The sequence below is a fragment of the Neofelis nebulosa genome, chromosome 10 (assembly GCF_028018385.1).
Source record: "Neofelis nebulosa isolate mNeoNeb1 chromosome 10, mNeoNeb1.pri, whole genome shotgun sequence".
Lineage (NCBI taxonomy): Eukaryota > Metazoa > Chordata > Mammalia > Carnivora > Felidae > Neofelis > Neofelis nebulosa.
Window position 1 is genome coordinate 25,646,635 of NC_080791.1, and position 26,272 is coordinate 25,672,906.

The 26,272-nt window shown below is 46.0% G+C and overlaps 1 protein-coding gene across 1 annotated transcript in view; it reads right to left on the minus strand.

Annotated features, from left to right (window-relative positions):
• Nucleotides 1–8,731, minus strand: part of KCNJ1 (potassium inwardly rectifying channel subfamily J member 1) — a 29,678-nt gene extending 20,947 nt beyond the window's left edge. Inside the window, exon 1 of the mRNA XM_058687301.1 lies at nucleotides 8,555–8,731. The gene's annotated coding sequence lies outside the window, so the exon portion shown is untranslated. The remainder of the gene's footprint in view (nucleotides 1–8,554) is intronic.
• Between the last annotated feature and the right edge of the window lie 17,541 nt (nucleotides 8,732–26,272).

Here is a 26,272-nt window from a genome sequence, read left to right on the forward strand (position 1 = left end):
AGAGATGAAAAGAGACAAGATGTATAAAAGTAACTGGCAATTAATTAATGTTCCTTGAAGTTTTCTTGCATCTAGTTTAGTCTTGAGGGTAGCTTTTCTTCTAACCCATGGATCAACATAAACTAACATTTACAGACCTTACTAGGGGTGCCTGGGCGGCTAAGTCAGTTAAGCAGCCGATTCCTGATTTCGGCTCAGGTCATGATCTCAGGGTTGTGAGATGGAGTCCTACGGTGGGCTCTACGCTGGACGTAGAGCCTACTTGAGATTCTCTCTCTCTCTCTCTCTCCCCTTCTACAGCTTGTGCACTCTCTCTCTCATTCTCTCTCTATCTAAAAACAATAAATAAATAAATAAATAAATAAATAAATAAACAAAGTTTCGTTATGGCCTTACTACGTTCCAGGCCCTCTCCATGCTCACACTTAATAGTTCCACCATCATTATTATTCCAAGTGTGTAGAGGGGAAAACCAAAGATCAGAGAAGCCGAGTTATTAATCCAAGTTCACAGAGCTAGAAAGTTAGAATTCAGCCTACTGTAGTTTCAGCTGGTATATATGTCCCTTGGGTTTAATTACCAGAAGCAGCTCATTAAAATGCATCCGTTCCAATGTGACTTTTTCGGCACAGACAGAAGGCTGGCGGTATATTCTCTATAAGATCCTCATACCAGCTGGGAAGATAGCCTCTCCTATGTGGTTGGAGGCATGCTGCAGGGTTTGATTTTACTTTGCAGGATTGAGGTCAAAAGGTTGAAGTTACTGTAGGGGAAAGGGAACAACTTTTGCTGACTATCTACCATGTGCCAGAAACTGGTTTTGCAGAAATGCAAAATTTTATTTTATTTTATCCTCACCATGGCCCCGTGAGGTAGATATAATTATTCTGTTTTACAGGAGAGGAGCTGAGGCATAGGGAGGTTTCATAGGAGGCAGAGCTGGGATGAGAGTCCAAGTCTTCTAGATCCTTCTACCACAAGTCCCATAAGATTTGGCCCATTTAATGGATGAATTCCAATGTCCATGGTAAGGGAGGAAAGGCAGAAAGGCAGAGGGGAAAAGGCAGGCTCTCAATTGTTTCCCTTCTTTCTGTCCTTCTTGCTTGTTCTTCCTTTTCTTATTCTTCCTTGTTATCTCTCTGTCAAAAAATATTTATTGAGAGTCTATCACTTACTAGGCTCTGTGCTAGGCACTTGGGATATAGTATGAAAAAGATCGAAATTCAGGGGGATGGAGAGAGCTGAACAGATAATAAAATAAAAAAGAAACCAAATAGGGGCGCCTGGGTGGCGCAGTCGGTTAAGCGTCCGACTTCAGCCAGGTCACGATCTCGCGGTCCGTGAGTTCGAGCCCCGCGTCAGGCTCTGGGCTGATGGCTCGGAGCCTGGAGCCTGTTTCCGATTCTGTGTCTCCCTCTCTCTCTCTCTGCCCCTCCCCTGTTCATGCTCTGTCTCTCTCTGTCCCAAAAATAAATAAAAAACGTTGAAAAAAAAAAAATTTAAAAAAAAATTAAAAAAAAAGAAACCAAATAAACACAATAATATAGATCATCATGAGGGTTAAGAAAGTCACAGTACCTGCAGGTAACCTTGACAAGTATTGGTAATCGGGAGGGCATGGGCCACCAAAGATGGTGAGGGTAGCAACGCCAAGATGAGAGAGGGAAGGTACTCACTGGGGCCAAGGGTAAGCTCAGAGTCACCCTCCCTCACTCCCTGCAGCAGCATCTGCTGACTCCTTCCCAGGGCATTGCTCGGAGAGTTCTAGAATGTCAGGAGAGTTCTGAAAGGAGGTCTGCCTCCACCCTAGGATGGGCACAGATCAAGCTTCAGTTTTCCCATCTGTCAAATAATAGTAATAGTAATAGCTACCTCCAAGGGCATCATACAGATAAAATGATGTAGAGTTTGGGAAAATCCAGATGGGTGATACAAAAGTGAGTTGGAATTGTAGCAATAGGGAGTTCATTCGGTTAGACATAAGGAAGGACTTTTTGACTGAAAGGGTAATATGATGCTATAGCAGTTTTCCAATGAAGAATCTTACCTATGTTGACAATTTAAAATAGAAGCAAAAACTATCTGCCTCAGATAAGTGCCTGACAATCCATAGGTGTAGTGGCATGGAGTGAATAAGTGTGGAAATGAACGCATTTTAAAATATGGATGTGATTTGCAGGAAGAGAAGCACTGAAGAACTCAGGAAGTCTTTCTGCTATTACTATGTCAGGGATTCCAGAAGATTCTATCAGAAGAAAAGTGGCAGTATCATCAATTGGAATATTGAAAAGTAGCCCACTGCCACTGCAGGGGTAGGTCCTTGTAGTTCACATCAGCTTGATCAAGGGGCCCGGAGACCCACAGTGTGGAGGTTCTCGCTGCAGGGCCAGGAGCTAGCATGATGCAAGGAGAGTGGAAAGAAGAAACCAGTCTGGAGCTGCTCCAGAAAGTGAGAGGCTCTGAAACCCAGGTGTGATGCCAAGGGAGATCCGTGGAGACCATGTGACCCAGCTCTCCCCTGACCAACTCATGTGACCGGTCGCTCACAACCTGTGCCCCGGTGCAGTAATTTCCCTGAGACATGGGGACCACATCGCTGGCCTTGCCTAGAATACTTTGAAAAGCAAAACTGCACTGTGAACAATGGGATTACTTTTAGTGACTCCAGGGCAAGGAGAGTCATCAGCGCAGGGGTGAAGCCAGCCTCTTTCTGTTGGGTGTTGTACCTCCTCTCCATCCCCAGCCACGGACAGGGTCTAGAATGGCTCAGCATCTGGTCACTAATCAACAACTAGTGCTGTTTTTACTGTATCTGCATCTGGAAATTAGCCTTTTTTTGGTCTGGCTGTTAGACTCCCCGTGCCCCGCCTTGCCTGCATGGCTAAGCAGGCAAAGACACATCCACTGCAGGCCAGCTTCCGCCAGACTTTGCTATAGTGAAGTGGCCAGCTGAGGGGACCGAAGAGGTCTGCTTCCAGCGGCAGCACTCGCTGGTAACTGAGGAGGGATGGAGGGGACTGGGTGGGGGCAGGGTGGTTAGAATGGCACCTCTAGAGGGGCTGGATCACTTAGAACAGAACAGCCAACATTCAGGAGTGAGGACACCAGAGCCTGGAAGCAGCAGGGCCAAGAGTAGGCAGGGCACAGAGGAGGTGAAGAAAACCTTGATCTATTGGCTGCCCGGGGTTTATGGCACCTCTGGGGTATTTGGGACCTCAGGCAGGAAGGAAGCTACAAGGCCCATTTATCCTGGAGGCCCAGGCAGCCTGAAGAAAGCCTGAATGGGACAGGTAGCCAGAGGTGGCTGTCCCTGGGACACACCTAAACTGTGTGTCATTAGAAACACGTATCTGCTTCTCTAAGCCACTAGACAGAGCAGGGTCATTGAGGGTACACTTCTGTGGTACAAGGACATAAGACAAGAGTCAGGAGCTCATGTTCCACCCCTTTCTGGGACCTGGGGATGGAAAGAGACTTCCAAGAGCATATTGGTGAGGAGCCCCTGAACCACGTCCCAAACAGACATATGGATTCTAGTTCCCTCTGAGATCTCTCCCTACACCGCTACAGCCCAAGCTTGTCCTTGATATCTACTCAAATCCTGAGGCTGAGGTTTGAATCCACCGTCATCTTGTCTTCAGTAGGCATGAGAAAACCAGCCCCCTCCTACACTGGAAAGCAATGTTAGCCCACCACCCCTGGCCAAACTTTTCAAAAGATGACCCATTTCCCATCTTTACTTCCAGGCCACGATGGGCAGACTCCTTGGGAGGAATGGGGCTGCTTCCCGCCTTGAGTCCTGGATCTGTCCACTCACATTGTTCCAAGCGCCAGCCAGGACTGGGCCCACATCCCCCCCTGCGCCACACCCCTCCCTACACTGCCACTAGACACTTAAGCGTCTTTGTCTGTAGAAATCCAAAACTGCAAATACCACCACAGGCTGGAAACACCCAGCCAAAGGAACACATGTATGAAAAGGTGAATAAAAGCCAAATCCTGTGCACATGTTTCTCTATTTCTCAGCCAGCCTCTTTCTTCGGTGGACTTCCTCTCGTCCGAGTCTTAACAGAGGCGAGCATTTGCCTTGGCTGAAGAAGGAAGCCTTGAGTCTCACACACAATGCCTGAAGACAGTGCAAGGGAACATGAAGATCCCCAGACCCTGAAGGGATTCTTGGACATAGTCCAGGTATGCATTCTTAGTTAGGGCCTCTCAGGTCTCCTCTTCTTCCCCCCATCTGGGGGGATGTAGTGGCTGGCAGAGGAGACAAGCCTTGTCTCCTCAACTACTCCACCTCTCTCAGGCCACCCTAGAAACAGACTCGGTAAGAGAGTCCCACCAGTTAGAATGTGCCTCATTTCTGCCTGTCACTCACACCTGTCCTTCCAGTGAGACCAAAAGTTCTGCAGGGTAGGGACTGGGTCTTCACACTTTAGAAAAGCCCAATACAGAAAGCTTCCTTCTAAGGTGACCTTCTGGCCATTCCTGTGACTTATCTCTGAATCCAAGTCAAGCTCTCCATACTGTATGCATAATTCATCAGTGGCTTAGCTCCCTAACCAGCAGAATACCTTGATCCTTGAAATGGTCGAATGAGCCGTCCAGCACAAGTCTGGGATTACTCTTATCTCTCTGAACATAACATCATCGGACTTGATCGCCAAGGGGCCAGATTTCAGGGAGTCTTTTCCTGTGAGAAGGTAGCAACAGTTATTCATAGTTTCCAGACACTGTCGTGCTCCTCAAGGACAAATGGCAGATCTGGATAGAGCCAGAAAGCTCCCAAGAATTTAATCAAAGGCAGTGAACCATGAGTCTTCCCCTAGGGGTAGTCACCTGAGAGAGCTTTGGTTGTTCTAAATGCAAAGACAATATTAACCTGTTGCTACCAATGGTGTCGAGTTGCATATCTCAATCTGCTCCCTGGGGATATGGTGCCACATTGATCCACCTTGCTAAATACAATTCTTGAACTCAGGCAAAGAAACATTGGTGTTTGTGCAATTGGAAGTGAGGGAGGGTGGTGGAGATTGGGAAATTGTAAATAAATGGAAATTTCTGGCTTGCGTTTCACAGAGTATTCAAGAAGAACCTTAGAATGCAGAATTTACATACATCTAACTAGAATGCAGAATTTACAAGGCTTGATAACTACAGAATGTAATGTAATGTGGGACAGATATGTGCACACTGAGGCAGACTGTTGCATCCTGGGGAACCAATTTGGGAAAATAACAACAGGCTTCTTTGAGTGAGGAAGTTACTGACCGAAAGCGACACTGGATACATTCAGATTGGTATTTTTCAGGGATTTTGAGAAAGTCACTGCACTACTCTAGACCATAGTTTCTTGTTTTGCATAATGGGTGAAATGGACTTGATGAACCTTTAGAATTATTGTTTAAAGTTAGTTCCAATGTTCTGGTGTTTTACTGTGATGTTATTAGGTTGAATTTTCTATTAACAGCTAGAGCCCTTAATAAGAGTTTCCAGGAGAAACGACTTGGATTCTTAGTAGTCTTGAAGTTGCCCAGACTCTGTATTATTCTTGTTTTTTTTTTCTGTTATTTTCAAACAGAACCAGGGAGTTTCACGTGTGAGGGCAATGTTCTCTATTTGCTCACAGATTCTGACAAGGCAACAGCAAAGACAGTGACACTTGCTCTGAACATCCTTCATAGTAAATTCAGCAAGGAGGGCTTAGGATCATTCCATCTGGAACCAAGAACTGACTCCTATGAGCCCTTTGACCTTAAGGTTGTTTTCTGTTTATTGTTGACTTGTCTAGGGGTCTACCTCTTATATGTCTTCACACTAATTTTTCCTTCGTCTTCTTTCTTTCTTTCTTTCTTTCTTTCTTTCTTCCTCTCTCTCTTGCTCTCCTTCTTTCTTTCTTTTTTTCTTTCATTCTTTTTTGAAGGTGTTTTGTTGGTTTGGTTTTATTCTGTTTTGTTTTTCCTGTTTCCATATACTCCCTGCTTGTTCATGAAGATTATGAACTACATAATCAAGCCAGCCACTTTTTTGCTATCTAGAGCAGAGCTAATAGCATTCATGAACCTTATAGATTCCAAAAGACAGAGCAGACTGGGAAGGTCTATGTCCTTTCATCTTACATTTTGACTTAGACTAAGTCATCACATTCCACAGTCCAGTACGTTCTTTTCTCAACCTGTAAAATCAGAGTGATTTTATTGGCCTTGAGATGAAGGTAGATGGCCACTTTGGGCTTTCTTTGCCTCAAGCCTCTTATCAAGCTGACCATCACTTCCCCCTCTGAAAACACCCAGCTAGTGTGGAGAAAAAAGAAGGTATTAAATAGATGTCTTTAAAACTAATTACTATTCTCAACTATCTTCAATTGATTATTGGGCAAACTTTGATTTCTGTGCCAATAAATTCATTCCATAGTGACTTGACACTTGACATCTTTCCTCACCCCTCCCCCTACCACCCATCCCCAGCCACACCAGCTTCATATTCCTTGTATATGCCGCCATCTCTCATGCCTTCATATTTTTGTAAGTGCTATTTCCTTGTTCTGGAATGCTTTTCCCCCTGCCCCCAGCAGGCTCCATCCTGTCTACCCAAGGAGTTGAGGATCATGCTTCCATGAAGTCTTTTTCAGGCACAGTAGGATGTCCTTCCTATGTATGTAACAATTAAATCACGACTACACTGCATGTAGCAGGACTTATTCATCATCGTATGTATCCTGCTAGAGGGTAATCACCTGTTTCTGTGTATGTACCCCCTAAACTGTAAGTGCCGTGAGAACCAGAGCTATTCAGTAACTTCCCAGGACCAAGCACAGTTCCCACAACATCATGAGCGCTCATTATAAGCTTGTTGAAAGGCAAATGAGGGAAGGAAACCTATATGTATAATAATAATATTAATGAGGACACTATTCAAGAGAAGAAAAGCAATAGTCATTATTAGCATCTTAAATGGTAGAAGTGAGAGAGGTGAAGTTTGGGTCACACTCAAGGTCAAGCTGCTGAGATATAGAAGCGATCCCAGTGAAAACTTGACGAGAAGGAATTAGGAAACACTAAATCCACAGGAGTCATGGGGCAGGTAAAAGGTAAAGCATGAGAGTTGAAGCCGAAATCTTTGGAAAATCACTGAGCTGTGAACAGGTCGAGGGTAGATTTGTAACCTAGCATAGAAAAATGAATTGCTGACAACAGGAAAGTGACATGCATGAGAAATTCTGAATTTCGGCTCTGTAGAGCAAAGCATTCTTGGCAATTACAGTATTTTAAATATTGAATTTTTAAAAACCAGAGAAAACTGAAAGTCACCCAAGTTCCAAGAACCTTTCACAAGTAATCCACTTACCGCGCTTCTTGCAAATTTAGCCCTGCCCCTAAACTGACTTGGGGTGCTTCCTTACACAGAAGAAAATCAATCTTTATGCCTTTAAGTTACAAATATGTATATATGATATATATGTGTGTGTGTGTATATATACATATATATGTGTGTATACATTATATATATGTGTGTGTGTATGTGTGTGTGTGTGTGTATATATATATATATATATATACATAATGTTTTTCCAATGGCTCACACCTTCTCAGATGCCCCTACCTCACCCTGCTTTGAAGAAACTGAAGCTGACTGAGTGAGAATACATTGTCACAAAACAACATAAAGTGAAACACAGCAAGCCAAGCTCATGACTAAAGGGCACCCACTGGCAGGATACATTTTTGTCTGAAATGGCCCCCTGATCACAATCACCATATTTTGCTCTATTTTGTATGCCCAACTAAAGAAAAAGAAAAACTTTTCCCCAAAGTCTTGTCTGTTGCAAAAGACAAACTTCTTCTGAGCAACTATGCATGATCTATACGACAGAGATGTTTGGAGAAGGGGGCTCCGTGCCTGGTCACTCTGGGGTTTCTACAAAGCAGAGCATAGGGAAACATTTGCCATTCACTGCTACAAAGCACTTGTCACAGCAGAAATGTAGGGAATTGAATAAATGTTGAGAAATCCGAATGCATTCACTCTTAATCTGGCAACATTTCATCAAAGGAAGAAAAGGCATTTGGGACAAGGGAAGCAAAATGTCTTACCAACACATCTGACCCAGGTAAGCATTGCATCTTTTCCATAATAGACCTCATTAGCACCTTTATCCTCCATCTTCATGATGGAGAAGCACTAAGAGAGGTCCTACTATTATGCAAGTTCTTGTAGCAATGGAAAGGATGCCATCAGGGACCAAATCCCTGAACATATCTCTACTACCAAGAGGGGAAGACCATGGAACCAGGCATGGTGGGACCAGAGGCTCTTGCTGTGCTCCAGCTCTGGGCTGAGAAATGGCCAAGAGGCAGCAGGATGAAGCTCACAGTTTGTAATCCATATGTGACAGGAGATAGAGAGCATCAAGTGAGCAAGTTAAAACCACACTTCTAATCCCCCGGAGTGGTAGGTGGTCTGTCTAGACTTGAGGTATGGAAAAGAGGGTTAAATTTCCACCAGAAGTAACTTTTCTTTTCTACAGAGGCGGTGTGGCATTTCTCCCCCTTACCTCATGGATTGCCAGAGTAAGCGTAGAAACAAAAACCCAATCTCTTGGTCCCCAAGAAAGCAGCCAGATCCTTGATGTGGGCAAGACTTTGCACCTTTGGTCCAAGAGTTTGGTTATCCCAGACGAGGGTGCTGAGGCCCTGTTGGTTTTTACGAGTCTATGGGTCAGCTCAGACTGGCTGCCAACTCATGTGTATGCAAGAGCTCTCAAAGAACATAGTTTACTTTAGAACTGGATCCAACAAGAGTAGGCGTGGCAGTGAAATGGGCTAGACACACCAGAGGTGTTGAGCTGCCAGGGCTAATTAAGAAAGATTTGTTTATGGAGCCATGACTTGGAACCACAAGGTCAATTCTCTGATGCTGACAGATTTCCAAGTCAAATTCATGAGGTTGCACACATGTGCACACAGGGTAAGTGCCCCCAGGTGTGGGTGTTTGGGGTCCCCAGGGAGCCCCTCCAAAGCTTTCCTGCTCAATGGCTCACTCAGTGACCACAGAAGGTCAAGCTGCCCTGACCTTCCCTTGACCATTCATCTGTCTCCCTGGTCCCAACACAATGTAGAGCTTTGTAGCAGGGACTTTACAGAACTGGCTAGGTGGGAGCAACCCCCTGCTTTAACAACTACGTTACCTGAGAGCAAATTCCTAGATTCTTATCCTCTGAAGTCCATGGTGGGGAGTGAGATAATGTATGTAATGCACTTGGCATCGACACTCATGGAAGTCAACATGCCCCAAGCATCACCCTTCTTATCTCCTTCCCACTCCCACCCCGTAGGCCTGCCTCCCTCTAGACCATCCTAAGGGAGACAAGATCTTGTCTTGCCCCCCTTGCGATGCTCTCTTAGTGTTCCTCCTTGTCATGTGTGTTCTCCATGGACCGTCACTCATTTCACTGTGGGTCACTCCCTGGAGCATCAGAAAACAGTCTCCTTAATAAGCGGTCATTGTTTTCATGGAGGAGTTGGGGGGGGGGTGGAGGCAAGGATATGGGCAGGTCACACATCCCTTTACTGTCTGCACCCTTCTTCTTCAATCAATACCACACTAGACGTTACGAAGTTTCAGACTTTATTTGTCTCAGCGATTGAAAGAATGGCAGAAACTGGAGAGTGGCACCATAGTTTCGAGGCCACGTGTCAGCGATTCTGACGCCATTCAATTACACAGGAGAGTTAATAGATCACGATTTTCACAGGGAGGATAAAATGGAAATGAATGCATGATTACATGGAAAAAGGAAATGTTCTTTTCAAACATTTGTAAGAATAATCAGTTATCTCAGTAAAAGAAAGAGAATATAGCAGGTGTCAGTAAACAGCTTATAAGAGCATTTCCCGTGTGAAGTTTGATCGTTAAGAGACCTAGTCTGTGGAACAGCACAGGAAAAGGGACAAGAAGAGAGATTCAAAGCTCATGCTAAATATGACTTTTCCCCTTCACAGAAGGTCTCTTGTGAACACACCAATTTCCACCCTTGCTCCTCTGTCCTTGGGTTCACCCCTTCTCCAAAAGTACCTCCTTTCTCAATCTCCAGCTGTGTGGTCCTCTGCCTGCCGAAGCAGGTATCCCAACTCCACCAGTAGGATAACCTTCCTGCACCCAGTTTGCCCCCTTGCCCACCTCTGAACAGTGCACTTCCCCCAAGTCTGGGTGTGGGAACCAGGAAAAAGCACCCTGCAGATGTCCAAGGACAGGGAGAGGGACTGTCCAGGTCCAAATGACTGAGCACAAGCACCCACACGGGAAGGCCACTGTGGGGGTGGGGGGACTCCTCTGAGAGAGGGCTCCTCTCCTCTGGAGAACTGTATGGCCATGTGGTACCTTCCCCCAGGGTTGGTTAGGATGCTTCAGTCTTGCCTCCCTCTCTCCTTCACTCAGAGTCAACCTTGAATTTTATCCGACGGCTTGTCTGGCCCCTTTCCTATTTTCCCTCACCTGGATGTTTCCCCAAATAAAATCTTTACACCGTTAATCCCATCCTGGTGTCTCTCCTCCAAGGCCCTGGGCTGGGCCCTGCTATTCAGCTAGGTTGGGAGCTCCCAGAGAGCTGTGACACTCAGGGACACTGGAGAGGCACAGGACGCTTCAGGAAAAGGGCTTTTCCCATCCAATTTGCAGAGCAGAGGCGGAGGCTGAGTTCTGAGATTGAGTGGGAGTTGTGGGTAGGCCTTTCACTTTCCCAGGCAGCCACCAGACAACTGGAGATACACATACGTGCACACAACACGACACAGCACAAACCCAAATGAGGAAAATAAATGGTTTCTTAAGTGTCTTATTCATTTGCAAGGCAAGCACTCCCTGCACAATGAAGCCCGAATGTCTTATTATTATGCACACCAGGTAATTATCTTACCTCCATCCGTTCCCCCCCCCCCACCCCCTCAAAAAGACCCCTTGGGACCCGCTGGAAAGGAGAAAGAGGCCGTTGCTAAGTGACAGAGAGGGAAGGGCTGCTGCGTTCTTCCGTTTCCAGGAATCTTGCTTATAAGGTGCCAGTGAAGATGTTGGACCTGATGGAACGCGGCCTCTTCATAGAAGCAAAGCGATTCGTTTCCTCAGCCTGTCCTGCTCCCCGCAGGCTTCATGAAGAAACGCCGCCCTTGCTTCCCAGTCTGCTGCTTCTCCCGCTGCAGTCACAAAGTCCTCAGGGGTCCTGCACTCTGGACTTGTCCCCTGGCTCTGTCCGGTCTGCTCTGCTAACCCTGCTGTTGTTCGCCAGCATTTATCCCTCCAGCCGCCTGGAGCCTCCCCCCAAACTCTGCACCCGAGCTGGAGGCCCCGAGTGGATGGTGCGGTTTTTTTTCTTTTCTTTTTGAAAAAAATTTTCAAATGTTTTTTAAAATTTATTTTTGAGAGAGACAGAGAGAAAGAAAGAGAGACAGAACGCAAGCAAGGGAGGGGCAGAGAGAGACAAGGAGTTGCAGAATCCGAAGCAGGCACCAGGCACTGAGCCATCAGCACAGAGCCCCACGCGGGGCTCGAGCCCACCGACTGTGAAAAGAAAGTATTCTACTCATGACTAATACTCTAACAGGAGCGGCTGGAATAAAGGACAGGTCTTTAGAGGCCCCTGTCTGATTTAGGAAAAGGCAGGGCGTCCCATTCGCCCCAGAAAGGGTGGCACATGACGAAAAGTTTGAGAGGCAAGAAGCAGACATCAGGGAAAGCTGGAGCCATGTTCTGGGCCCCGAGAGCAGGCACGCGTGGAGATTTAAGGCGAGAGGAGCAAATCGCAGGAACACTGCTGAGTGAGGCGAGCTCTTCCTGGTCCGAACAGAGGAAAGGGGGAACCCGACGTGGGCTAAGCTGGCGGTCTGTGTCAAGGGCTTTGCCCACACCGGCCCGAATCATGCTAACGACCTTTGGGATAGGTGTTATTTTACACAGCCGACCAATGGAGTGGTGAGGACACCGGTCTCTGGGTACTCATTCCATATGTACCCAAGCTTGAGGGTTGAGGGAGGGGACAAGCAAATTCAGGCCTACCTTTAAGGCCTAGGCTCCTCCCAACCATTACCTCCCTAAGGTGAGGGACACCTCAGATGGACACAGTTTCCCCTGTGAGGGAACAGAGAAGTTTGGGCCATTGTCCTGCCTCTGCTCTAGTTAGTGAAAAAGCAGATCTTGTTATATGCCTGAAACTAATATAGCATTGTATGTCCACTGTACCTCAATATTAAAAAAAAGAAAAAGAAGTTCTAGGGACACCTGGGTGACTCAGTCAGTTAAACATCCAACTGTGGCTCAGGTCCTGATCTCACGGTTCTCGAGTTTGAGCCCTGCATGGGGATCCATGTTGACAGCTCAGAGCCTGGAGCCTGCTTCGGATTCTGTGTCTCCCTCTCTCTCTGCCCCTCCCTTGCTCGCACTCTGTCTCTCTCTTTCCCAAAGAATGAACAAACGTTAAAAAAATTAGAAATAAAAAAGCAGTTCTCACTGTACCCTTTCTGGCACTGTATATATTCTTCACAAAGCACTGAGCTCATCATTTTGAGAATCGGGCAAAGACATTAAAAAGAACTTTAAGATGAAAATATGGCAGATGAAGCAAATGTTTCTTTTTGCTCCCTCCTGAAGTCAACCAAAATGAGAGTTGAGGAATTTTAAACACCCACATGAAGGCAATTTCAGGACGTTTCAAAACACCAGCGATAGAGGGAACAATATTACACATAAATGATTTTGAATGATTTTGAACCAATGTGACACCCGAATCCCCAATAGCAACATAGGATCCTACCAAACAGCGGAGTGATTCCCCATTGAACTTGTGAGGGGAGAGAAACGATTCTCTACCGAGTCTAAGCTGTAACTCCATGTGCAAGTGGAATAAAGGCCATTTTAGACACAAAAGGTTCAAATGTTACTTTTCATGGACTGTACTCTAGGAAGTTACCGGAAGATGCGTTTGCCAAAACAGAGGGCAGAAACCCTGAGAGAGGGATATGAGAAATCCCAGACACAGACACCCGGCATGGATGAGATATGGAAAGGCTTGTCCGGTGAGGTGGGGGGCCACCCTGGAGGACATCTGTCCAGCAGCAAGGACAGCCAGGCCTGGGCGATGGCTGCCTCTCAGGGAAAACAGTGTCACCCGATGGATCTTAAGAGAGGTTTCATGGTTCTGAAGGAGATTTTCGGGTGGAATGAATAATAGATACACGAAGAGCTAGGTAAATGAGAAAAGTGTTAACATTTACAAGGAAGAGAAAGTATATTTGCAATATGCTACTTGGGGGGTGCTTGGGTGGCTCAGTCTGTTAAGTGCCTGACTTCGGCTCAGATAATGATCTCATGGCTCGTGAGTTCAAGCCCTGTGTCAGGCTCTGTGCTGACAGTGCAGAGCCTGGAGCCTGCTTTGGATTCTGTGTCTCCCTCTCTGTCTGCCCCTCCCCTGCTCACACTCTGTCTCTCTCGCTCAAAAATAAACAAACATTTGGGGTGCCTGGGTGGCTCAGTCGGTTGAGCTTCTGACTTCGGCTCAGGTCATGATCTCACGGTGTGTGAGTTCAAGCCCTGCCTGGGGCTCTGTGCTGACAGCTCAGAGCCTGGAGCCTGCTTCCGATTCGGTGTCCCCCTCTCTCTCTGACCCTCCCCTGTTCATGCTCTGTCTCTCCCTGTCTCAAAAATAAATAAACATTAAAAAGATAAAATAAAATAAAATAAAATAAAATAAACAAATATTTAAAAAGGTTAAAAAGACTATGCCACTTGGCTCAGCTGTGAACAACATGTAGAGGATGGTAATGATGTCAACACTGGGTATTGAGCTAATAAGACTTTTGATGTAATTGGAGGGAGAGAATGGAGAGAAGAGAAATAGGGAGAAATAGGGCTGATGGAGGGCTAACTCCTCACCTCCCAGATGAGGAAGTCAAGAGAGTCAAACAAGGGAAATCGATACAGTACGAACTCGTTATTTAGAAATAAGGAGGCAAATATTAAATGAATGTCTTTTACCAGCACTGCAAGAGCCGAAAAAGACAGCTCCTAATAACAAACACTGAGTGACTAGGGGCATTTGCACTCAGCATATTCCCTTTTGGGTGGAAGGAAAAGAAGATGAATGTTGGGTTACTACGGTCACCGTCACGGGCATGTGAACATTTTGTTATCCTCTTTCCCACACCACCCCTCCAAACGTTTGCCTGAGGGCAGGGGCCTTTCTCAGAAACACTACTCCAAGGCTAATGCTCAATATTTGGACCACAGGATTGCGATTTTTTTTTTTTTTCTGGTGGACAACATTTCCATTTCCTTGACTCTGGCTCTGAGAGAAGGGGGCTTGTTTGGCCAGAGGGACAACACCCTGGGCAGCCCCATGTGTTCCCAAAGCCAGGCAGTAAGAGCCAAGCAGGGTCCGTCTCGAGACTTACTGATACATGACTTTGTCACCAAAATCTCACGCTCTTTGCGAAAAACAAGCACATTGACTTGTTGCAGTTGAATACAGGGAGACTGAGCTGGAGAGCCACAAACACACAAGCCGTCTTCCATCTGTAGGTAAGGGAGGAGATTTCCTGTGTCCTAACACACCATCTTCCTACCCACCACCTCCTACAGGTGGTGAGATGGGCTGCCCAGATCCTAACTGGGACCGGACAGAGGGACCCTTTGATGAAATATCTTCTTTTGTCTTTGGGCCTTGATTTTCTTGAGAATCCGTGTCTAATGGTAAAATCTGAATGTGTTTCCTACAGAGGAGAAGCAGAAAATCCCATGTGCTGACAAAAAGGAAAGAGCATTTCTACACAGGTTTCACCACAGAAAGGTTTTGAAGAAGGCCATATGCAGGAGATGAAATGCTTTTCCTCTGAAACACTTACTGCCCTTGAAGATAAGATGAAAGCATATTGCTCTGTAAGAAATTCAAGGTCAAGGGACTTTTTTAAAAAAAGAAATAGAATTCAATGAAGGGAGGATTTTGGTGATTCCATTTAATCCACTAAAAGCTTGTTGAGGACCTTACTAAGTAAAAGGCACAGTGCCAGGCACTTGGGGAGTTATAGAGATGAATAAAACATGGCCCTTTTTCTCAAGAGTTTAACTTTTTGTAGAGAAGACAGCCACAAACACAATGAGGCATAAACGCATGAAAAGTGTCATGAGGAAATAGAAGAGGTTACTTAGGGAAGCTTTACCACGATGGCGATGTTTAGACTGGGTGCTACCAGAAAGGTAGAATTCAATTGGGGGGTCGTCGAAGGTGGGGAGTGGATGAAGGAGAAATAGTTTGGACGCTGGAGAGCAAAGGTAGGCTTGGAGAGTGTGGAAGACTCAGGGGAAGAATGTTGGTTCAAGAAAAGGTGTGCTGGTAGATGAAGCAGGAGAAAGGTAGATGGGAACAAGATGGCGGAAGGACAGCATGCTGTGCTTGGGATTTTGACCTCGTATCCATTTCCAACTGTGTGACCAACGTGGCTTTGAGGGAGGAGACAGATGCTTGGAATGCCAGTGTGATGGGTCGCTGGAGAAGATGATGCTTGCCATTTTTCTTTGTTTTAAATTTTCTATCTTGAGGAATTTTGTCATGCTTCACTCACAATTTTGTGTTTACATATATCATTGCCTGTTTTGATATGCTTAGCGCGTTTTTGGCAAATATAAAATTTTTCCTCCTCCAGGACATTGTGGGGGCACATCCGGTAAGCCCAAGTCTCACACACAAAGACACACAATGTGCTATTTATGGAGCCCTGCCAGTCACACCAGTCAGAAAGTGCCCTTAAACAAAGACAAGGTGCCAAAAGCCTGCAGCCTTGGCCGGTTCCTCTTTCTGCTAGGCTTTCTAGAAAAAGACATCCTTCAGCAGTGCCTGGAGGCCTTCTTGCCGCTCAGAAAAGCTCCAGACACTGAACAGATTTTAGTCAGTTCCCCTAAAGCAAGTGCTACATCAGTACTAAACAGCAACCAGTATATTTCCCTCTCCTGGCCCTTTGAGATAAGTAGGACATGGCTGCAGGCCGTTTCTGCTAGGTAGACTGGGTAATGACCGCGACTGGACTTGATGTCCTGCCCCTGAGAATGGAAACCTCCCCAAGGCTGCGCACTTTCAACTGAGTGGGTCCTCAGGTGTCTGCCCTCTGCAGGCCAGCATTTGGGCTCTGGTCAGAAAAAGGCTGGACTCAGGGCTCCTGGGTCTCTGCTCTGCTACCCACTCCTCTCTTGAGGACCTGCTCTCTTACAGGTTTTACTCATGAGCAACACAGGAGTGCGCGAGGCTGGTGAGGTCCTCAGGTAAAGAGAATAATCTTTCTGGCCTGTGGGTAAGGCGTTTTGCTGTTCTCTCTTGTCTGTGTCTCTGTAAAGGAGGCAGACATGTATTTTTCTAACCCTCATGTTACTTATTTATTTATTTTTAAAATGTATGTGTTTTATTTTTGAGAGAGAGAGAGAGAAAGAGAGGGAGCATGTGAGCGCACAAGCAGGGGAGGGGCAGAGAGAAAGAGAGAGAATCCGAAGCAGGCTCCATGGCATCCGCACAGAGCCTGATTTGGGGCTCGAACTCACAAACTATGAGATCATGACCTGAGCCGAGATCAAGAGTCAGACACTAAATCAACTGTGCCACCCAGGTGCCCCTCTAATCCTCATTTTAGATGTGAGGAAACAGAGGCTTAGCAAGACCAGTTCCTATAGGGCCTTGAATGGCCTTCCCAAAAAGATCCTGGTGTTGGCAGTTGGCCCTGGGGTTGAGACAGGCTTCAGTTGCTATGTGAACTTGGCTGTTCTGATATTTTTGATCGCTAGATACCAGACCAGCATCCTGAAAAGTGTTGTACCCCCATCTTGTCAGGCAGTTTCCTTCTTGGAATGGAAGAAGAGGTTCCCAGATTCACAAACCCCCTGCATTGAAAGAGAATCTGGTGGGGCACCTGGGTGGTTCAGTTAGACTTTGGCTTGGGTCATGATCTCATGGTTTGTGGGTCCAAGCCCCACGTTGGGCTCTGTGCTGACAGCTTGGAGCCTAGAGCCTGCTTCAGATTCTGTCTCCCTCTCTCTCTCTCTCTGCCCTTCCTATAGCTCGCACTCTGTGTGTCTCTCTCTCAAAAATAAATAAATGTTAAAAAAATGTTTAATAAAAATAAATAAAAAAGAAAAAGAAAAGGACTCTGACTTGCCCACGTTTCCCACGTGTTCTCCCCTCAATGACATCCACCCAAACACTTCAGCCTCCTTAGTCTTCTGAAAAACATGGCCCTGGGAGCCCAGCACTCCAGAGGTGCTCTCCAGCCAACCCAAGTGAGATGGACCATTGCCTCCTTCGTTGTAGACATCATGCTCTTATTAGCACCCATTAGAACTCATAGGGTGATTCACATTGAGCTGGAGATGACTTTTGTTTTGTTTACAGATGCTAAATAATCCATATATCCCCCACACACACACTGCCTGCCCTTGAACGGCTTGTTTTCAGTTGACCACACGGATGATATGTGAAGGAACTGGGACTCAAATCCAAGACCCTAACTCCACTGTGCTGGGGAGGCATAAATATTAAACAAATCACAAAGCTCCTTCTCCAATATCCTCCCTGCTCTTTGAGCTTCCAGGAACTAAGCAAGGAACTCGGTAAGCCTCAAGGAGCCAAGAAGTCATCTCCTCAGTGCCTGGGGCAGAGCCCTGGGCTTGAGAGTGAGAGTATACATCCGGGTTATACAGAGTCTCCTCTTCCCTTTTTTTATTTTTATTTCTTTATTTTTTTAATGTTTTATTTATTTTTGAGACAGAGAGAGACAGAGCATGAACTGGGGAGGGTCAGAGAGAGGGGGAAACACAGAATCTGAAACAGGCTCCAGGCTCTGAGCTGTCAGCACAGAGCCCCACGTGGGGCTCGAACTCACGGACCGTGAGATCATGACCTGAGCCGAAGTCGGACGCTTAACCGACTGAGCCACCCAGGCGCCCCTTCTCTTCCCTTTTCTTAAATTTCTTTTCTTTCTGAACCATTTGGGTTTGGTTGTTTTTATATATATAAAACAAGAACTCCTGCAAAATAAAAACAAAGACAAAAACGTGGGCAGCTCACTATGTATCAACATATATAAAAAAATAAATATATAAAAATGCATCCTTGAGAAAGGCGAAATAGATATAGGTCATCTCAGCACTTGTGCAGAAAGGATGTCTGGTGGACGGAAGCGATGAATACGAATAGGGCAAGGAGCCGCTCAAGAGCCCCCGGGGAAGCTTCCACAGAAATCCTGCTTTGCATTCTGAAGACTCAGCATCCCTGCTTTCCAGACCTCTCTCCCCAGCAAGGAGAGAAGACAGAGGGCAGCCTCCAGAAGACTCTCTCCTTGCACTTCTCAAGAAGAATCTCAGACCCCAAGTCAGCACACATCTTTCTCCCCTAACTCTTACTGTCCCTGGTCAATACTTTGTTTTTTGTTTTTTTGCCACTTTCGTCCATGAACATGGCTCTCTCCCTCGCTGACACAAAGTTCCCGGGAAACCTGTTCTTGATCGGAGTCCTCATTCCATCCTCCACAATTGCTCAAGCTCCAAAGCTATAGAGCTTGATAGCTCGTCCATAGAATAAATGAATGATTAAGCCTGAGTGTCCTTCCTTTGCCTCGTATAACCTTGTATAACGGATGCCTCCTCCCCTGCCAAGCACTACCATCCTCCAAAAGAAACTTTCTTGGAAGACTTTCAGGCGGTGTGCTTGAGATCAGGCACAAGCTGTATGTGGCATCTGTAGTTTTCCTTCTTCGGCTGCCTCGGCACCCCAGCAGTGACGTCATATCCACAGAGCACTCCATGCCTCCCTACTAGGGGCCATCATGCACTCCGTGCCTTCCTACTAGGGGCCCTCATGCATTCAGTGCCTTCCTACTAGGGGCCACCGTGCACTCCGTGCCTTCCTTCTGGGGGCCACCATGACACACAGGGCCCCCCATACCATGCCATGAGCTAAGGACAACGCTGAGTGTCCCACCCCCAACAGTGGTCATGGCCATGCCTCTATTCTGAAGACCAACAGTGACTAGTTTGTTACATAATCCGGCCAACGTTCTTCCCTTAGGGCTACGGCCCCTGTGGTATCCAGTAGACTCTTGGAGGATACCCTCACCGCTCTCTCGAGCATGTACAGACTTGCCGGAACCCCACAGAGCATGCAATTCAAGCCAAGACAGCTGACCAGAGAAGGAAGGGATGGTGGATGACCTTGCCTTTCATACTCATCTGTTTGGGGAGCAGGTCTGGGTTGGGGACATGGCAGGACAGAGGACCAGAGCCATGCCGGAAATGTTTGTAGAGGGAAGGGCTTCAATGTTGCAGCAACACCGGCCTTTGCTTTTCCAGGGTTTCTCACACCAATGTCTCAGACACTTTGTTCTAGATTCTCAGTTGCTCACAGGTGTCCCCATAAAATCAGAAGTCAAGACAAATGAGTTTGCATGTTTTCAGTTGGTCACCCCTGTGCTCACTGAATGCTCTGGGGAAGGGGGGAGGGGTGGGCAGGTAGAAAATTCCCCTTGCGCAGATACCGGGCAGGTACTTTTCCCAGGCTCACATATTTGTGAGGCTCAGCTCCTGAACTCAGGTGCAAACCCGGGCTCTGGAAATTGCCAACTTCTGCCATGACAAAGCACAAGTATCCTGGGCCAGTCCTGTGACCTTGAAGTTGATGCCTTTCCACCACATTAGCTGATGTGACGTGAACAGTCCTTTCCCATCATGGTGACCAGCCCTGTCCTCAATACATGGCTCAGAGATTTACCCACAACTAATACTGTCGCTCAGCCTTCAGTACCCATAGTGTCTATAGGACCATAAACCCCAGGCCCTCCCAGAATATCTCAGAACTTGGACCCCAAAGAGTGGGTTTCACTGGCCTTCCAGCCAGGCCCCTGCTGTTTCTTGGATCCCACCGTGACCTTGGGTGTAGGTAATGAGGATCTCATTCAAGGGGAGGAAACGTGCTTTAGAATAAGGGCCCCAAATTTCAGGGTGACAGCCTCAGGGAACTTGGGTAGTAGGAAAAACACTGAACTTGGAGCCAGGAAGTCTGGGTTTGAGGTCTGCCTTTGCCACGTCATAGCAGTATGACGTTGGGGTGGTTACATAATCCTTGAGTCTCAGCTTCCTCATTTGAAAAAGGGACAAATTATAATTGCCTTATTTACACAATATTGTGTACAAGTTCCTTGCTAAGTGCTACATAAACATCACTTAGTATTATTATTATTATCATGTGTAATAATAAGATCAAATTTAACCAGGGAGTAGGAGATCCTGGTTTGAGTCCTAAGTCCTCCACCGATGCACAGCAGAGGCCACACTATGCTTTCCCCAGCTGGGATGTGAGGATGGGGACAACTGTCCCCAGTGGCCCCAGGGACTGCCGGGGGCTGTGGAAATGGGGGTGGTGGGTGGCTGGGATGTTCTTTGGAGATTAAAGAACACAAACAGGGCCTGACCTAGGCTCAGGTAGTATGATATAAGGCTGTTGCTACCCTTAGGTAAAAGAATCCCAGCAATGAGCTCTCCTCTTTGAAAAAGACTTAGCATTGCTTTATAACACAACCATCACAGTAGCTTCCCTTTATCTGTCTCATCCAAAAACACTTTCATGACCCTTATGTTATGTGGTCATCCAAACAAAGGAAGGTAGCTGCAGAGAAGGGCATGTGATGACCCTGGCCTCATGACCCGAGGCTAGGTTAACAATCTTGTCCTCATTACCCGAGCAGCCCTGGTGTCTTGGAAGACAAATGATTTGAGCGTGGGCAATTCTTGTTCCCACCTTTATTTGTGCAACCCCACCCCTTTTCCTCCTGACCTCATCCATCCTCCCTGGCTCATTAGACAGAGGCTATGAATGCCCACTGCTGTAGTCCTATCTTGGCCCGCAAATCCTTCAGCAGAGGAGAAAGAGCCCACCCAGCCACTCTCACTAACAGCTTTGGGGCTTGGTTTCTTCTTTTACAAAAGGACACTGGGGCAAATGATCATCAGGTTCTCTTGAGATAACGGGAAGCTTAAAACTGCCCAGTAAGTATTTTCTAATGTTACTACAAAAGGAAGTAGGGTGATCTTCTTCTGTGTCCCTGTAGAATTTGACAGATACTTCATATGACTCTCCAATCCCCTAGCAGGTGTTTCCACCATCAGACAGATTTAGGGCAGCTCATCCAAAACCCACCATCTAGTAAGTGACCATGTCCCATGACCCAATAAAAATCTCAACATTGCCAGAGTGTCAGGGGAAGAACTGAGCATCTGTGGGCAGGGAGAGCGGGAATGCAGGGGGGAGAGAGTCTGAACGCACTCTAGACAAAGCCTAATACCTTTGGGTCTTCACACAAAGAGTGATGGATGTATGCGAAGAAAATAACAACCCCAAGTACACTGTGAATCAGGCATTTTCTAGGGGAAGGGCAGCAGACTTCAATATCTTAGTCCATTGACTATGACCTTCCTTCTTGTTCAATAGCCAAGACTAATAACCACCCAGTCTACCTACAACTAATGCCCTTTACTGGATTCCAGGTGCACTTAGCAATGTTCCAATCATGATATGGCTTCCCATGTAGGTCTCTCCCTGTAGGGAGAAATTCGTTGACCATGCCGTCTGTGAGTTCTAGTTTCTGGTGTTCACTGTGAATTAATAAGTTAGCATTTTTGTCTAGACATTAGGAAGCTAGATTTTAATGGGTGCCCTTGGGAGATGGCTGTGCTTGCAATCAAGTGACTGAATTTGCAAGGACCTTGACAGATGTTCTAAGCTTTGTCACTTTTTGGGGTCTCTGGAAAGGCAGAGATCTGTCCTCCTCAACGGAGATTCAACCTCACAGGAGACGCCCAACCATCACCATTAGCTGTGTTCTCTTTCTATATACGCTTGTATAAGTATTTATTATTTATTTGTTACCATGAGGGTAGGCCCCTCTGTAGGCAGAGAATATAGCCTCATTCATCACTGCACATCCAGAACTGGCACAGAGCCTTCTGCATAGCAAGGGGTCAGCAAATGTCTGCAGAATAGATTATTAAAAATGAATGCATGACTTGAGTATAAAGAGGGTGAATTAAAGAAATGCTTCTACTTTTGTTCTCCCCTGAAACCCCAATAAAATAACAATTTTAGAAAAGGCATTAACCCTCAAGGGTAAGAAGACTGGACAAGAGACAATAACAACAACATTTTTGAAAACCAGAAAACAGATGTGTTCTATGCTTGTATAGGAAAAAAAACAGGAACCAGCAAATTCACCCTTTAGAATCCCAAAAGATTTAGCTATCTATAACACTGTCTACCTCCAGAAGTTGGGGTAGGAGATGAATGAAGCAGCTCACACAAGGAGGGTTCATTGAGGCTGTTCAGGAAAGACAGTAGTTAGATTTCCAGATCCCCTCCCTGCATAGGCCCAGGCAAAAACAAAAACAAAAACAAAAACAAAAATTTCTCCTGGCCCTCTCTTGCACTGGTCTGGAGATTTATTCCCGGAAATGGTAAAATAAATGGCCCCTAGACAGAGGGACACACAACACCATTAAGGATGGGCTTATCATACCCTGAAAAAAAGAAGAACTAAGTAAACATATGCATAGTAGATAGCCTCCAGTTCTCTTCCCCAGCCTGACTTCAGAGGCTAGCAGTCAGTATCAGACACTCCAAACAGGAGATTGAAAGAGTTGCTCCTGAAAACTCAGATCACGTCCTAAAGAGAAACTGCTATCAGGGGTTCCTGCAACGAAATGGCCCAGCCAGAGTTTGTCAACACCATCTTCTGCCCCAGAGCTTCCTCTTAGCAGGTTACCCGATATCCAAGGAGCTAAAACAGACAGACACGTAAAAGCCTCTTGGAGGAAGTGGGGACCAGGCAGGAAGAAGAAAGCTTCAAGTAGAAAGAATGCTACCCTCAAGAAATGAACCTTAAGGGACACCTGGGTGGCTCAGTTGGTTTGGCTCAGGTCATGATCTTACTGTCCGTGAGTTCGAGCTCCAAGTCCGGCTCTGTGCTGTCAGCTCAGAGCCTGGAGCGTGCTTCAGATTCTCCGTCTCCCTTTCTCTGCCTCTCCCCTGCTCATGCTCTCTCTCTCTCTCTCTCTCTCTCAAAAATAAATAAAGATTTAAAAAAACTTTTAAAAAAGAAAAAGAAATGAACTTAAGAGAATAAAAATGGGGGGTTTTGGAAATTAAAATACAATAGCAAAACCCAAAATCTCAATGGATAGTTCAAAAGACAAAGTTGAAGAAATCTTCCCGAACACAGAGCAAAAAACACAAAGAGATAAAATTGGAAGAGAAAAGATAAGGAAATATGAGGTTTCTGAGGTCCAATATCTAAGTGACAGAAATTTCAGAACAAGAGAATGGGGAAAACAGAAGAAGAAAATCATCAAAGAAGCATTGCAAGAAAATTTCCCAGAATGGAAGGCAATGATGGAACAGTCTGCCTAATGCCCAGGACAATGGATATAAATAGTCCCACCACAAGTCACATTATTGGGACACTTCAGAACACTACAGGCAAGGAGAAGATCATGCTCATTTTCAGAAAGGAAAAAGAGGACATATAAAAGGATCAAAAATGAATCTGGCTTTGGACATCTCAACATCATCAAAAGATGGAAGGAAAATTAAGACATTCCTGTAACATTCTGAAGGAAAATGGTTTCCTTTTTTTTAAGTTTATTTATTTATTTTGAGAGAGAGAAAAAGAGAGAGAGAGAGAGAGAGACAGAGAGACAGAGAGAGGCAGAGAGAGAATCCTAAGCAGGCTCCACATGGAGCTCAAACTCGTGAGCCTTGAGATCATAACCTGAGCTGAAACCAAGAGTCAGATGCTGAACTGACTGAGCAACCACCCAGGGGCCCCTCAAGGAAAATGATTTCTGATTTAGAATGCCATACCTGGCCAAGCTGTCAATCGAACAGAATAGAGATATTTCAGATATGCAAAGTCTCCAAAAAAAAAAAAAATGTACCTCATGTGCTCTCTTTCCCAGGACAGAACTGTAGAATATTTTCCTCTAAAGTGAGAGAGTGAACCAAGAAATAAGCAAACAGGAGACTCAGGAAATGGGTGCAGTAAGAGAGAGTGGAAGGGACAAGAGACACCCCCAGCAGAGAGGGCCACCCATGTAGACCAAAGGGAGCACAAGACTCCAGAGGAGAGTTCCCCAAGGGATGAAACCAACAGGACACCTGATGTATCTGGACATTTGTTTTTTAATCTTTTAAAATTGTTTTTATTTTGGGACATCTTGAGAAGAGCTTGAAAGCGTAGGTGGAAATTTTTTCACCGAGGTTGGTGATAAGAGCCAACCAAGAAGAGTTAGTGATGCCAGGGAAACCCAAAACTTGTGCGAGATTGAAAAAGTAGTCTGACTGACTGCATAGATCAGCTACAATCCAACCAGAATTTTACAGACATATGAGTATTAACATGGACTGTCTGATGGAAATTCTGACAAAACTCCACTGGGAAGATGGGAAATGAGAAGGGAGAACATATGTGGTAGAGGTGGGGGAGGAATGGGACCAAAGTTCCATCTTAGTGTTCCATCCAACACTTCTGGGAAGTTGGAGAGACTCTAAAACAGAAGCATCTAGAAGTATTACTACAAGTGTGTCATTTAGAGATGTGTGGTGAAACCAAGGGGAAAAAATAACAGAGATGAAAGTAGGAGTGTCTGCAGGTTGGGAGAGGGGGGAGGAGGAGGGGGTGGCCTGGCTGTTTTCCTAACTATCCAGAACATATGCACATGTGCTTCGGACATACGCACATATTACTTTAATAAAACAAAACTAAAGATGAAAATGAATGAATGCCTAATTGTTCTAGAGAGAGAGAGAGAGAGAGAAATCTCTTCCAACCACTAGATGGTGCTATTGGCCACTTGTGAAACCGGCCTGGGAAGGGCCCCGCTGGTCAGGCATTTCCAGGGAGTTTTCCATAAAGCAGAATGAGATTTTATCAATAAAATTAGGAAAAAAAATTAAATTGTTTATCTTCTTTCATCTTCAAATATCATCCTTCTTCATGGACCTGGATGAAAAAATCATTTGCCTTCGGTGGTGTGACAATTGAAAGCGCAACGCTGGGGACAAAATCCAGAACCTTCTAGCTTGTTGAGTGCCCCACCTTCTAGGAGCACAGACGCTGATTCAATAAAATCAACTGTGCAGCCAATTGTGGTAAATATCTCTCTCAGGCACTGGGGCCTGGACTCAAGGATAAGAGGAAATTCAGGAACGGGAAGCTTGTTTTAGGAAAGCCTAAGAGCCAGGTGGTGCTAATGTGAGAAATCAAAGAAATTCAAAGAAAACTGGAGTTGGGATCCTCCAGTGACAGCTGGGATACTTATCTATTCAGGAAGCAGAGACATAGGCATGGAAATCAGGCATGAAGAAAGGCCTATTTAATACATTCTGCAATTACTAATGACACCTTGATAGCCTGATTGATGTTGTTTTTTCCCCCCCCCTTAGTTCTGTTTCCCTTGACTCTTCTGGATCCGTGGTCTGCAGGAACTGTGGGTACACATTTCTTACCCTCTGCTGTGCTTGAGCACAAGTCTTCCTAAGATAAGCACCACTAAAGAAATATTTTATTAATGAATGAACCTGATACACGAACCGCAATGTTTTCCTGCCCCTCATCCTTTCAGTGTGGTACACCCCCCCCCACCCCCACCCCCAGAGCTACCCTCCAGCCATCTTGTCCTGCTCTGGATCCTCCCCCTCCTTCTCCCTCAAGCCGGATGCGAGCCCAGTCCCCAGCTCTGGCTTCTTGTCCTCTCTGCAGATGACAGCCGGAAATCTGCACTTGGGTCCCTGACTCCTTCCTCAACTCAGGCCTTCAGTCCTTCCTCTTCTCAGACAATTTTCTTTAAGAGATTTGTCAGCCTTAGTTAGCAGGCACCTCATCTACAATCAAACTCTGTGTCTCTCTTTCCCCGGGCCACCTGCGCCTTCCGATCTCCTGATTCCCTTCACGAGCCACACATACATCCAGTAAGCATTTGCTGAATAAAAGGTGTGACGCCGGACGCTGGGAATGGAAGGATTTGAAACCCCAAGGTCCCCACCCCCAAGAAACTTGCAGACTGTAGGTAGAGGAAGAAGACAAAGGAACTCCCAGCACCCTGCGATCAGGTCTTTAGCTGAGGGAAGTGGAAGGGGAACGGTGCTCTCCTGATCCCAGGGGAGTCCGGGAAGCCTACTTGGCACAGCTCAGCGACAAGCCATCCA